The 14206-nt window shown below is 42.6% G+C and overlaps 1 long non-coding RNA gene across 1 annotated transcript in view; it reads right to left on the reverse strand.

Annotated features, from left to right (window-relative positions):
- The window catches only part of LOC142698892 (uncharacterized), a 229128-nt gene that overhangs the window by 171034 nt on the left and 43888 nt on the right, over positions 1-14206 (reverse strand). The gene's annotated exons all lie outside the window — the stretch shown is intronic.

Below are 14206 nucleotides of genomic sequence, written 5' to 3' on the forward strand. Positions count from 1 at the left end.
AGCCAAATATGGATATTTAAAGCCATATATGCACAGTAAAGTGAGAGGCTTTCTCTACAAGCGTAATTCCCGGCCACAGCGCTGCCAACGCTCCGACTTGGAATTCTCACATTACAAAGCCCCTAATGTCACTGTCTATGTACAGACAGTAACATCAAGGGATCCTCCAGGAGCAGAATCCATATATGGACAGTGACGTCAGGGGCTCACTCCAGGAGTCGAATCCCCAGCCAGTGCAATGCCAGTGTTCTGGCCTAGGATTTTGGCATCTTAAAGCTCCTAACGTCAGTGTCCATTTATGGACAGTGTTGTCAGGGGCTTCCCTAGGAGCAGAATCCCCAGTCAGAGCGTTGCTAACGTCAGGGGCTTTCCGAGCCTAGTGCTTAAAGTAACGCTGTGCCCGGGGAGTTCAGGTGATATATCCCACTCTATGCCTATACAGCCTTCCGTTGGAGGTATACGTAGAGACTTCTCCCAACGCATACCTCTGACGAAAATAAAAAAATTGAATGTGAACATACTCCAAGAAGCCCACAGCTCTGAATAAATATGGCGCAACTTGGGTTGTCAGTGCTGCACAAACTGACATCTACACCAGTTAGCATAGATGTCAGCTATAATATCCGCAGGTGTAAATTAAATATGTCATGCAGGAGATCTGCTCTCCCGCTGGTCCCGACTTACTAGCTGAAAAGACGTGAAAACAGCATAATGTCTCAAAAAGCTAAAATTTGTACTCAAAACGGGCATGCGCCAAAATTTCCCATTACATTACTTTACAATATCATGTATTATAAAGACATTTACTTTTGAGCTACTTTGACTAAATCGTTAGCAAATGGAAAAAAAAAAACACCAAGGAAAAAAATGTAATTAAAAAACTACGGCCTCCTCCATTTCCCCTCTAGCCGTCCTTTCCATCTCCAAAATGGTGTGTTTTCTGCCATTTTAAGTAGAAAAATTTCTATATGCTCACTATTTAGGCAAAGTAGCAGGAGGGTATATTATGCAGCTTCTCAAACTCTACCTTGAAGAGCTGTGTGGTTTGTATTTTAATAGTAACTTTTTAATCTAAATTTACTTTTTACTCTGCCTGACTTGGTATTTATTTGTTCAGAGTTTCAAGCTCACATTGACTTGGTCCTCCCCTATAGGACCTCTCTATCTGTTGAACTAAGTATCATTACTAAAACTTATCTGAATCTGATTCTTAAACATCTAGTTACTACTTCTGATCATACAGTACAGTCAGCCAAGCATACCAAGTTACCAAGTTCAATCACACAATATTAAAATGAGTAAGGATCATGGATACATATCAGCATTAGATACACATGGGTAGAACTTATCATTGTCAAACCTTGTTCTTAAAGCTTAAAAAAATGGTTTCAATTTATTAAAGATCATATCCGACTACTACCATAACAATTGACAGACATCAGGGGCTCCTTCCAGGAGAGTAATCACTAACCAGAGCATTGCCGACGCTCTGGCCATGGATTCCTGGGTTTTTAAACCCCTAACATCACTGTCCATATAGTGAAAGTGACATCAAGGGCTTTCCCAAGTCAGGAGTTCCCGGCCAGTGAGTGGTTGCGATGCTCTGGCCGGGGACTCCAGAGTTTAAAGCCAAATATGGATATTTAAAGCCATATATGCACAGTAAAGTGAGAGGCTTTCTCTAAAAGCGTAATTCCCGGCCACAGCGCTGCCAACGCTCCGACTTGGAATTCTCACATTACAAAGCCCCTAATGTCACTGTCTATGTACAGACAGTAACATCAAGGGATCCTCCAGGAGCAGAATCCATATATGGACAGTGACGTCAGGGGCTCCCTCCAGGAGTGGAATCCCCAGCCAGTGCAATGCCAGTGTTCTGGCCTAGGATTTTGGCATCTTAAAGCTCCTAACGTCAGTGTCCATTTATGGACAGTGTTGTCAGGGGCTTCCCTAGGAGCAGAATCCCCAGTCAGAGCGTTGCTAACATCAGGGGCTTTCCGAGCCTAGTGCTTAAAGTAACGCTGTGCCCGGGGAGTTCAGGTGATATATCCCACTCTATGCCTATACAGCCTTCCGTTGGAGGTATACGTAGAGACTTCTCCCAACGCATACCTCTGACGAAAATAAAAAAATTGAATGTGAACATACTCCAAGAAGCCCACAGCTCTGAATAAATATGGCGCAACTTGGGTTGTCAGTGCTGCACAAACTGACATCTACACCAGTTAGCATAGATGTCAGCTATAATATCCGCAGGTGTAAATTAAATATGTCATGCAGGAGATCTGCTCTCCCGCTGGTCCCGACTTACTAGCTGAAAAGACGTGAAAACAGCATAATGTCTCAAAAAGCTAACATTTTTACTCAAAACGGGCATGCGCCAAAATTTCCCATTACATTACTTTACAATATCATGTATTATAAAGACATTTACTTTTGAGCTACTTTGACTAAATCGTTAGCAAATGGAAAAAAAAAAAAACACCAAGGAAAAAAATGTAATTAAAAAACTACGGCCTCCTCCATTTCCCCTCTAGCCGTCCTTTCCATCTCCAAAATGGTGTGTTTTCTGCCATTTTAAGTAGAAAAATTTCTATATGCTCACTATTTAGGCAAAGTAGCAGGAGGGTATATTATGCAGCTTCTCAAACTCTACCTTGAAGAGCTGTGTGGTTTGTATTTTAATAGTAACTTTTTAATCTAAATGTACTTTTTACTCTGCCTGACTTGGTATTTATTTGTTCAGAGTTTCAAGCTCACATTGACTTGGTCCTCCCCTATAGGACCTCTCTATCTGTTGAACTAAGTATTATTACTAAAACTTATCTGAATCTGATTCTTAAACATCTATTTACTACTTCTGATCATACAGTACAGTCAGCCAAGCATACCAAGTTACCAAGTTCAATCACACAATATTAAAATGAGTAAGGAGCATGGATACATATCAGCATTAGATACACATGGGTAGAACTTATCATTGTCAAACCTTGTTCTTAAAGCTTAAAAAAATGGTTTCAATTTATTAAAGATCATATCCGACTACTACCATAACAATTGACAGACATCAGGGGCTCCTTCCAGGAGAGTAATCACTAACCAGAGCATTGCCGACGCTCTGGCCATGGATTCCTGGGTTTTTAAACTCCTAACATCACTGTCCATATAGTGAAAGTGATATCAAGGGCTTTCCCAAGTCAGGAGTTCCCGGCCAGTGAGTGTTTGCGATGCTCTGGCCGGGGACTCCAGAGTTTAAAGCCAAATATGGATATTTAAAGCCATATATGCACAGTAAAGTGAGAGGCTTTCTCTACAAGCGTAATTCCCGGCCACAGCGCTGCCAACGCTCCGACTTGGAATTCTCACATTACAAAGCCCCTAATGTCACTGTCTATATACAGACAGTAACATCAAGGGATCCTCCAGGAGCAGAATCCATATATGGACAGTGACGTCAGGGGCTCCCTCCAGGAGTGGAATCCCCAGCCAGTGCAATGCCAGTGTTCTGGCCTAGGATTTTGGCATCTTAAAGCTCCTAACGTCAGTGTCCATTTATGGACAGTGTTGTCAGGGGCTTCCCTAGGAGCAGAATCCCCAGTCAGAGCGTTGCTAACATCAGGGGCTTTCCGAGCCTAGTGCTTAAAGTAACGCTGTGCTAGGGGAGTTCAGGTGATATATCCCACTCTATGCCTATACAGCCTTCCATTGGAGGTATACGTAGAGACTTCTCCCGACTCATACCTCTGACGAAAAGAAAAAAATTAATGTGAATATACTCCAAGAAGCCCACAGCTGTGAATAAATATGGCGCAACTTGGGTTGTCAGTGCTCCACAAACTGACATCTACACCAGTTAGCATAGATGTCAGCTATAATATCCGCAGGTGTAAATTAAATATGTCATGCAGGAGATCTGCTCTCCCGCTGGTCTCGACTTACTAGTTGAAAAGACGCGAAAACAGCATAAAGTCTCAAAAAGCTAAAATGTTTACTCAAAACGGGCATGCGACAAAATTTCCCATTACATTAATTTACAATATCATGTATTATAAAGACATTTACTTTTGAGCTACTTTGACTAAATCGTTAGCAAATGGAAAAAAAAAAAAAACACCAAGGAAAAAAATGTAATTAAAAAACTACGGCCTCCTCCATTTCCCCTCTAGCCGTCCTTTCCATCTCCAGAATGGTGTGTTTTCTGCCATTTTACGTAGAACAAATTCTATTTGCTCACCATTTAGGCAAAGTAGCAGGAGGGTATATTATGCAGCTTCTCAAATTCTACCTTGAAGAGCTGTGTGGTTTGTATTTTAATAGTAACTTTTTAATCTAAATTTACTTTTTACTCTGCCTGACTTGGTATTTATTTGTTCAGAGTTTCAAGCTCACATTGACTTGGTCCTCCCCTATAGGACCTCTCTATCTGTTGAACTAAGTATCATTACTAAAACTTACCTGAATCTGATTCTTAAACATCTATTTACTACTTCTGATCATACAGTACAGTCAGCCAAGCATACCAAGTTACCAAGTTCAATCACACAATATTAAAATGAGTAAGGAGCATGGATACATATCAGCATTAGATACACATGGGTAGAACTTATCATTGTCAAACCTCGTTCTTAAAGCTTAAAAAAATGGTTTCAATTTATTAAAGATCATATCCGACTACTACCATAACAATTGACAGACATCAGGGGCTCCTTCCAGGAGAGTAATCACTAACTAGAGCATTGCCAACGCTCTGGCCATGGATTCCTGGGTTTTTAAACTCCTAACATCACTGTCCATATAGTGAAAGTGACATCAAGGGCTTTCCCACGTCAGGAGTTCCCGGCCAGTGAGTGCTTGCGATGCTCTGGCCGGGGACTCCAGAGTTTAAAGCCAAATATGGATATTTAAAGCCATATATGCACAGTAAAGTGAGAGGCTTTCTCTACAAGCGTAATTCCCGGCCACAGCGCTGCCAACGCTCCGACTTGGAATTCTCACATTACAAAGCCCCTAATGTCACTGTCTATGTACAGACAGTAACATCAAGGGATCCTCCAGGAGCAGAATCCATATATGGACAGTGACATCAGGGGCTCCCTCCAGGAGTGGAATCCCCAGCCAGTGCAATGCCAGTGTTCTGGCCTAGGATTTTGGCATCTTAAAGCTCCTAACGTCAGTGTCCATTTATGGACAGTGTTGTCAGGGGCTTCCCTAGGAGCAGAAACCCCAGTCAGAGCGTTGCTAACGTCAGGGGCTTTCCGAGCCTAGTGCTTAAAGTAACGCTGTGCCCGGGGAGTTCAGGTGATATATCCCACTCTATGCCTATACAGCCTTCCGTTGGAGGTATATGTAGAGACTTCTCCCGACGCATACCTCTGACGAAAATAAAAAATTGAATGTGAACATACTCCAAGAAGCCCACAGCTCTGAATAAATATGGCGCAACTTGGGTTGTCAGTGCTGCACAAACTGACATCTACACCAGTTAGCATAGATGTCAGCTATAATATCCGCAGGTGTAAATTAAATATGTCATGCAGGAGATCTGCTCTCCCGCTGGTCCCGACTTACTAGCTGAAAAGACGCGAAAACAGCATAATGTCTCAAAAAGCTAAAATTTTTACTCAAAACGGGCATGCGCCAAAATTTCCCATTACATTACTTTACAATATCATGTATTATAAAGACATTTACTTTTGAGCTACTTTGACTAAATCGTTAGCAAATGGAAAAAAAAAAAAAACACCAAGGAAAAAAATGTAATTAAAAAACTACGGCCTCCTCCATTTCCCCTCTAGCCATCCTTTCCATCTCCAGAATGGTGTGTTTTCTGCCATTTTACGTAGAAAAAATTCTATTTGCTCACCATTTAGGCAAAGTAGCAGGAGGCTATATTATGCAGCTTCTCAAACTCTACCTTGAAGAGCTGTGTGGTTTGTATTTTAATAGTAACTTTTTAATCTAAATTTACTTTTTACTCTGCCTGACTTGGTATTTATTTGTTCAGAGTTTCAAGCTCACATTGACTTGGTCCTCCCCTATAGGACCTCTCTATCTGTTGAACTAAGTATCATTACTAAAACTTATCTGAATCTGATTCTTAAACATCTATTTACTACTTCTGATCATACAGTACAGTCAGCCAAGCATACCAAGTTACCAAGTTCAATCACACAATATTAAAATGAGTAAGGAGCATGGATACATATCAGCATTAGATACACATGGGTAGAACTTATCATTGTCAAACCTCGTTCTTAAAGCTTAAAAAAATGGTTTCAATTTATTAAAGATCATATCCGACTACTACCATAACAATTGACAGACATCAGGGGCTCCTTCCAGGAGAGTAATCACTAACCAGAGCATTGCCGACGCTCTGGCCATGGATTCCTGGGTTTTTAAACTCCTAACATCACTGTCCATATAGTGAAAGTGATATCAAGGGCTTTCCCAAGTCAGGAGTTCCCGGCCAGTGAGTGTTTGCGATGCTCTGGCCGGGGACTCCAGAGTTTAAAGCCAAATATGGATATTTAAAGCCATATATGCACAGTAAAGTGAGAGGCTTTCTCTACAAGCGTAATTCCCGGCCACAGCGCTGCCAACGCTCCGACTTGGAATTCTCACATTACAAAGCCCCTAATGTCACTGTCTATGTACAGACAGTAACATCAAGGGATCCTCCAGGAGCAGAATCCATATATGGACAGTGACGTCAGGGGCTCCCTCCAGGAGTGGAATCCCCAGCCAGTGCAATGCCAGTGTTCTGGCCTAGGATTTTGGCATCTTAAAGCTCCTAACGTCAGTGTCCATTTATGGACAGTGTTGTCAGGGGCTTCCCTAGGAGCAGAATCCCCAGTCAGAGCGTTGCTAACATCAGGGGCTTTCCGAGCCTAGTGCTTAAAGTAACGCTGTGCCCGGGGAGTTCAGGTGATATATCCCACTCTATGCCTATACAGCCTTCCGTTGGAGGTATACGTAGAGACTTCTCCCAACGCATACCTCTGACGAAAAGAAAAAATTGAATGTGAACATACTCCAAGAAGCCCACAGCTCTGAAAAAATATGGCGCAACTTGGGTTGTCAGTGCTGCACAAACTGACATCTACACCAGTTAGCATAGATGTCAGCTATAATATCCGCAGGTGTAAATTAAATATGTCATGCAGGAGATCTGCTCTCCCGCTGGTCCCGACTTACTAGCTGAAAAGACGCGAAAACAGCATAATGTCTCAAAAAGCTAAAATTTTTACTCAAAACGGGCATGCACCAAAATTTCCCATTACATTACTTTACAATATCATGTATTATAAAGACATTTACTTTTGAGCTACTTTGAGTAAATCAGTAGCAAATGGGAAAAAAAAACACCAAGGAAAAAAATGTAATTAAAAAACTACGGCCTCCTCCATTTCCCCTCTAGCCGTCCTTTCCATCTCCAAAATGGTGTGTTTTCTGCCATTTTAGGTAGAAAAATGTATATTTGCTCACCATTTAGGCAAAATAGCAGGAGGGTATATTATGCAGCTTCTCAAACTCTACCTTGAAGAGCTGTGTGGTTTGTATTTTAATAGTAACTTTGTAATCTAAATGTACTTTTTACTCTGCCTGACTTGGTATTTATTTGTTCAGAGTTTCAAGCTCACATTGACTTGGTCCTCCACTATAGGACCTCTCTATCTTTTGAACTAAGTATCATTACTAAAACTTATCTGAATCTGATTCTTGAACATCTAGTTACTACTTCTGATCATACAGTACAGTCAGCCAAGCATACCAAGTTACCAAGTTCAATCACACAATATTAAAATGAGTAAGGAGCATGGATACATATCAGCATTAGATACACATGGGTAGGGGGCGTGGCAAGCAGCGAGACCGGACGGACACACTCACAGGGAGCTCCTGATCAGCGAGCCTCATACCGGGTAATCCGGACCTCTTCCACTGCAAACCCGGGGCCCCCATCGGTGTCACGGTCCTCCTCGCCCCTCGCTGATCACTTTGACGCCGGTCTCAGCCGCCTCGGCCGACTTCCGGTTTTGCGGCCTGCTGGCGGGACCGAAGCCGCGGCCTCGATTTGTACAGCAGGCGCGGCCCAGAACGGTGCGGGCCTGACAAGTGACCGGAGACCTGAAGAGTGCAGGGCTACTTCCTGGTCCCCGCCTCCGGCCCTCAGCCGCATAAGAGCACGTCCCAGAGGATCTGGGAACTCCACTGAGACGACTGGGGCCGCCAGTTTAGTCTCCTCTCAGCCTGGACGTCTTTAGATGTCGGTGAGTAGCCTCAGGGAGGCAACTGATTGTGCACACTCCAGCTGCAACATACACAGCACCAGCCTCACCCCCAACCTCACCTTACCTCACCCAAGCCCCATCCTCACCTTTCATAACTCCAGCTACACCAGCCTCCGCCTGGACATTGAAGTCCGCCAATTGAATTAAAAAAAAAAAAAAAAAAAGCAAAGCAGGTTTCCTCCAATTAAAGGGCCCTCGACCCAATTTTTTTTCAGGTGCTGGTCCGTCGATCAGTACCGACTGTACCTGCCGGAACTCGCTTAGACCTGACCCCCTCTGCAGAGCCAGAGGGGTATCAAGGGACAGCTCAACTTCTCCGGTGTCAAGCTAAGATTACCGCAGCGATACCAATCGCTTCTTCTACACGCACTTCAAGACCACCGACAAATATGTAATATACTTACAACAGTGGCGAGCTTAAATAGAGAAAATTCTTCCGCTACGATATCTTCTTAGTTAATATGGGTAAAATCGGTCCGAAACAAACAGCTACGGTTTCGGGCCCACATCCGCAAACTCCACAAGCAGAGATGGACAAATTTGTAAAAAAACAAGGGGGGAAGTCGAGTCACTCCAAGTCAATCTCACCCTTAAAAGCTACGCAAAAACGGGGAGAACCCGAGCTGGAGCAAATGAGTGAAGACGACCAAAATATAGAGGATAAGGAACTTCCAGTCTCAAGATCCTTTATGAAGCGAATTTTAGCTAAAGCACTTGAACCACTTGCCAACGATCTTTCTGAAATCAAACAAGAGCTCTTACAAGTGGGTAATAGAGTCGATGCACTGGAAAAGACGCAAACGACCTTGCTTTCCTCCTCTTCTGATCTCACAACCTGTCTACAGTCACAAGAAGGACACATTAATAAAATGTATTCCATACTAGAAGACCATGAAAACAGGGATAGGAGAAACAACCTGCGCATCAAGGGACTGCCTGAGTAAATTGCCAACGAAGATATTCTTACCGCTCTGACCGAGACGTTCCGGAAATTCCTAGACCCTGAAGATTACCCAAACCTAGTTATTGAGAGGGCTCACAGGTCACTCCGACCAAAGCCATCCCCCTCAGATCCCCCGAGGGATATTATTTGCAGAATATTGGATTACAGAATTAAAGATCGCATCATACAGAAAAGCCGACTCTCAACAAACATACTCTATGGAGAGGCCCAAATTGCTATTTTCCAGGACTTGGCTTCCACCACTTTATACAAACGTAGGCTCCTGAAACCCTTTACGTCTACATTGAGACAGAGGCAGATCCCATTTTGTTGGCTCTTCCCGTTTGGTCTCTCCTTCTCTGTTAATGGAAAGAGATTCACAGCTAGATCCTTGTCAGACATCAGAAATATCTGCTCTGAACTTGACATATCTCTGGAGGCTTATCCCGACCTAGAAATGGTGCATGATGCTGCTCGTCTTCAACATATCCCTCAACTACCTCAATGGGAAACAGTTCAGGCACCCGAAGGTCAAAGGGCAAGACGGCGATCCCACAAAGCTCCAAGGTCCCCTTCATTGTCGGACCCTTCTTGAATATAAAGTATTTATTGTCTTATGCTCCAATCAACGGATTACACCCAGATGTATCCTTTCAAAGGACTGTACCGAGTGTGAACGGAGACTAGTTTTTTATGTGGTTATTTTGCATAGCTAGTCTTAATTGAATCTGAGATTTAGCCAAATCTGTGTTTTTCTTTTGTTTTTTTGCATTTATTACTGGTTTTCTGGAATACATATATGTGATACTATATAGAGACGTCTACTCGATGCAACTCATACCTGCTTTGCTTACGCAATATTGATGTCGACTAAGTTACATTTTGTTTCTTCTATTAGGGTTTATATATGTAGGGGGATTTATATCCACAGTCAGAAGATTACTCACCTCATATATAAGATATATCTACTTCGACCAATTCGAGAGCCTCAAAAAGCCCTAGGTACACTCAGTTCATTCTGTTCACCCAAGTGCCTATACCTGATTAAATACCACCATTCTGTTAACATTCACCTAACATTTTCTCTATTGCTCTTCTACGTCAAATGACGATTGTTCACTTGCATCATCTGTTCATGGTGACACGATTCACCGATGATGCATTTACAGTACTGTTACAAGATACCCTAGTTATAGCTATGTTACTTATTCCCCTGTCCCATTTTCTAGGACACATCCCCGAGAGAGACCCCGCTCTTTACGGATCCAATTTGCAACGTCACTATGACTGACTCACATACAACATGGTCAATAGTTTCTTATAACGTCAGAGGCCTAAACTCTCCGGTCAAATGATCACAAATCCTTCAATATCTTAAAAACACAAAAGCAGACATTATATTGTTTCAGGAAACCCATCTACGAGCCCAAAAATTGCCATCTTTCCATAAATCATATTACAATACATGGTTTCACTCGCATTCCCCGTTCAAAAATTCATGTGGAGTTGCAATAGCCCTTGCTAAACATGTACCCTTTGTCTTACAAGATTCACTCTCTGACAGCGAAGGCAGATATATATTCATAAAGGGTCTCTTAGCGGGATCCTTAGTTACGTTGGGTAATCTATATGTAACTAATATCAATCAGGCGTCATGGATCCCATCCGCACTTGACACAGTTAGGACCTTTATGGAAGGTATATGTCTGGCGGGGGGAGACTTAAACGTGGCTCTGGAGCCGGACCTCGATTCTTCTACAAAGAAATCCTCGCTTTCACGCAGAGCCCTTTCGCGAATTAAAAAATCACTGCAGTCCTTCCCCTTAATCGATACCTGGCGATATATGCACCCAAATGCGATTGATTATACGCACTTCTCATCTCCGCACAATTCGTATCAGAGACTAGACTACCTCTTTCTTCCTCTTTCGTTATTGCCTAACATTGTGGAAGTACGAATTCTGACCGCTATACACTCCGATCACTCTCCCCTACTGCTCCGAGCCTCGCTAACACACAGACCGGCTGGACAAAAGGCATGGTCCCTGAACGAAAGTTTACTCAACTCAGAAACAAATAAGAAACGTGTTGCCTCGGCTATACTATCTTATTTCCAAATCAATACTATAGAGCAATGTCCTATGCCGGTGATCTGGGAGGCCCACAAGGCAGTGATTAGAGGTGAATTCATTTCTATTGGCTCGTATCAAAATAGCAGTAGAAGACGGAAACTTTCGGCGTTATATGAGGAAATCTCTCAGCTGGAGAGGCAACACAAAAATGTACAAACACTAGATGTCCTCGCCTCGCTCACGGTCAAAAGACAGGCCCTAAAAGATTTACTCAATAAGCAGTCTGCCAAATTCTATTCTAATTGGAAAAATCAAATATTCATACACGGAGATAAAGTCTCCAAACTCATGATTTCGTTGATAAAGAAGAGGAAATCCAGGTCTTATATTCACTCCCTGAAATTGCCTAATGGTTTGAAAACTAGCGACACTGATCTGATTTCAGAGGCTTTTGTAAATTATTACTCCTCCCTCTATCAAATTCGATCTCAAGAGACTGATGGAGAGCGGAGCAGTAGGAAACAAATCATTAACTCATTTCTTGCGTCCCTAACTTTGCCCCAACTTTCCCCTACACAACAAGCCACTCTGCTGAAATCGGTCACGGAGTCTGAGCTCCAGTCTATCCTGTCGAAGTGCCCTTCGGGAAAAAGTCCAGTACCAGACGGACTTCCCATACATTACTATAAAGTATTTCAGAAAGAACTACTACCTCATTTCCTTGGTTTGTGTAACTCTATACTACAAGGTTCTAGTTTTCCTAGACAGACTCTAGAAGCGCATATTACCCTGATTCACAAAGACGGTAAGGACCCTGACTTATGTAGTAACTACAAACCTATCTCACTTTTAAATACTGACCTAAAAATATTCGCAGAACTCTTAGCCAATCGATTAAGTCCGATACTACCGGACTTGATTGCTCCGGAACAAGTGGGATTCGTTTCGGGCAGGGAAGGGAAAGATAACTCTCTACGACTATTGCATTTACTACAGTTAGCTAAGGAGAAGAACAGATCTATGACATTCCTGAGCACTGATGCAGAGAAGGCCTTCGACAGGGTAGACTGGACCTTTATGGAAGAAACCTTAGACCGATTTGGAATTCCTAAAATTTTCACCCAAGCTATACTACAAATGTATATCACCCCAACAGCTAAACTCCGTATTAACGGAACCCTCTCATCTAACTTTCAAATCCTAAATGGAACTAGACAAGGCTGCCCGCTATCACCACTTCTGTTTGTCCTTGTGATGGAGTCATTAATCCAAACTATCAGACAACACCCAGATATAAAAGGTATCACACCTCAATCAACACATCACAAGACAGCAGTATTTGCAGATGATTTACTCATAATCATGTCTGACCCGATTTCAGAAATACCGGCAGTCCTCGAAATTTTTTCTAAATTTAGTGCTCAGTCCAATTTCAAAATCAACGCAGAAAAATCCGAAGCCTTAGGGATCAATGTTTCTAACTCTACGACACGATTACTAGAATCCCGATATCCAATTAAGTGGCCTCCAAAATGCATTACGTACTTGGGAGTCAAATTGTGTAAACATTGGCCTGACCACTTCGCCTTAAACTATCTCCCTCTCTTGGCCGGCACTAAAGTCATTATAGAATCCTGGTTAGCTCCCTTTATTTCCTGGATGGGCAGGAAAAACTTGATTAAAGGGTTAATCCTCCCCAAATTTAACTACCTATTCCAAATGTTACCTATTCACATTCCACAATCTTACTTCACGAAACTTCGCTCAATGATATTTCAATATATTTGGAATGGCAGGCACCCCAAAATTAGTGCAGAGACGCTTTCACTGCCTAAATCCCTGGGAGGAATTGGGGCTCCTGATTTTAAGAACTATTACCACACGGCTTCGATATCCAGGACTGTAGACTGGTTTCGGAAACCGGAGAATAAATTATGGGTCTCAATTGAGGAACTCCTAGCCCCTGTTCCTCTCAGAGCATTGCTACTTGCACACCCAGACAGCATAACAAACCTTTCATTTAAAAATGCTCTGACCAAGTTAACAATAAAATCACTCTCTCTCTTTAGGGACCTACTGGTTCCCACACCATCCCCACTGACACGTATCTCAGACTTGGTGGATTTATACCAAGAGGGTTTGGGAAGTCACACTAGTAACCCTTCGGTCAGATTGACTGATACTCTAGACTCCATACTAGCTGATGGGACGATCATATCCTTACAGACTTGGACCGAAAATCCAAACCTTCCGAATCTCCATTTAATGCACTATATGTCCCTAAAACAAGCAAACCTACCATACCTCACAGCAGGTTCCTTGGAAAGACCCTTGACTATCTTTGAATCCTTCCTCGGACAAGTAAAAAACCCACGGAAATGTGTTTCTCAGATTTATAAATTGTTAATTAATAGGAACGTCCCTTTCAAAAGATCATATATCGCACTCTGGGAAAAGGATCTCTCCATTACCTTAAATAAAAAAGATACAAATATCCTTTACAGGAATTGCCATGGTCCCTCCCAGTGTATTAAAACACAAGAAAACTCTTATAAGTTAGTGTCACGATGGTATACCACACCGGATAAAACACATCTCTGGTACCCTTCCATCCCAGACACATGTTGGAGATGTTTGGGGGAAACCGGATCTTACATCCATATCTGGTGGTCATGCGCTAAGATCCAACGTTATTGGATACCTGTATTAGATCTTATAGCAAGAATCTGTGACATCTCAATCCAAATACCCCCAGCTACCATCTTTCTTAACCTTCCATTGGCAAAAATAAGTAAATCCACAAACACTCTCGTTAAACACCTCTTATCGGGGGCCAAACTTCTCATCCCCCCAAACTGGAGATCGATGCAAGTCCCCACGCTCTCTCAATGGATAAC

This window comes from Rhinoderma darwinii, unplaced genomic scaffold (assembly GCF_050947455.1).
Source record: "Rhinoderma darwinii isolate aRhiDar2 unplaced genomic scaffold, aRhiDar2.hap1 Scaffold_104, whole genome shotgun sequence".
In the NCBI taxonomy this organism is placed as follows: domain Eukaryota; kingdom Metazoa; phylum Chordata; class Amphibia; order Anura; family Rhinodermatidae; genus Rhinoderma; species Rhinoderma darwinii.